Below are 1,676 nucleotides of genomic sequence, written 5' to 3' on the forward strand. Positions count from 1 at the left end.
CTATCTATCTATCTATCTATCTATCTATCTATCTATCTATCTATCTATCTATCTATCTATCTATCTATCTATCTATCTATCTATCTATCTATCTATCTATCTATCTATCTATCTATCTATCTATCTATCTATCTATCTATCTATCTATCTATCTATCTATCTATCTATCTATCTATCTATCTATCTATCTATCTATCTATCTATCTATCTATCTATCTATCTTCTATCTATCTATCTATCTATCTATCTATCTATCTATCTATCTATCTATCTATCTATCTATCTATCTATCTATCTATCTATCTATCTATCTATCTATCTATCTATCTATCTATCTATCTATCTATCTATCTATCATATATCTATCTATCTATCTATCTCTCTATCTATCTATCTATCTCTATCTATCTATCTATCTATCTATCTATCTATCTATCTATCTATCTATCTATCTATCTATCTATCTATCTATCTATCTATCTATATCTATCTATCTATCTATCTATCTATCTATCTATCTATCTATCTATCTATCTATCTATCTATCTATCTATCTATCTATCTATCTATCTATCTATCTATCTATCTATCTATCTATCTATCTATCTATCTATCTATCTATCTATCTATCTATCTATCTATCTATCTATCTATCTATCTATCTATCTATCTATCTATCTATCTATCTATCTATCTATCTATCTATCTATCTATCTATCTATCTATCTATCTATCTATCTATCTATCTATCTATCTATCTATCTATCTATCTATCTAGTTATTTTGAGCCTACTTCTTTGGAAATATGAAATCTAAAATAATATTTGTACCCCTCCGGACTATAACAGATTAAAGTTATTAAATAAGTGAGACAGATACTAAAGAAAATTGAGCAAGGACAAAGAATTTTAATTAGAATAAAAACAAATGACGGATATGAATTCAGTAACTCATAACTTATTGATTGCGTAATATAACAAAGAGAAATTAAAAAAAAATTCAGTTATTAAAATATATTACATTTGACCATAATATAATTTATTAAGCGTTTTTGCTCGTAAATCTTTTCCTTTAAAAATGCACATAAAAAAATTATACGCATTTAAATAAACTGTTTGTAATATCAGTACAAAAGCGGGTGATTAAAGTGTAGATATATTTCTAACATTAACGCAATATTTATAAATTTTTGTTTTAAGACAAATGACTTACTATTGACTGAGAAAACATATGTGAATATCGAATTTGTACTGAATACATTAAAAAAAAAACACACACACCCTGTATTAATAAAATAACACAAGAAATAAACATTACTCATATTTAAATGCATCCAAATAACGAAGTAAATAAATCTTACGTTTTATTTTCCATAAACAAAAATTTATATGAATATGGATTTCCATATCTCTAAGTAAATTTATTGATGCGTTCATCAATAAAATGAAACATAATGCAAAGTGATACTCAAGTGAAATTGATGCCATTCGCACCATATCGTTCGCATTCACGACGATACACACAAAATAAAAAAACAAAACTTATATAAAATAATGAAAAAAAAAAATCACTGAATTCTTTATTCTTTTCCTTAAATAACAATTATCTGTGAGATTTTTTTCTTCTTCTACTTAGTTTTTGAAAGCAAATATTTATTTATATTGAATATATGTCTG

The sequence above is a fragment of the Lucilia cuprina genome, chromosome 3 (genome assembly GCF_022045245.1).
Source record: "Lucilia cuprina isolate Lc7/37 chromosome 3, ASM2204524v1, whole genome shotgun sequence".
Taxonomy (NCBI): Eukaryota; Metazoa; Arthropoda; class Insecta; order Diptera; family Calliphoridae; genus Lucilia; species Lucilia cuprina.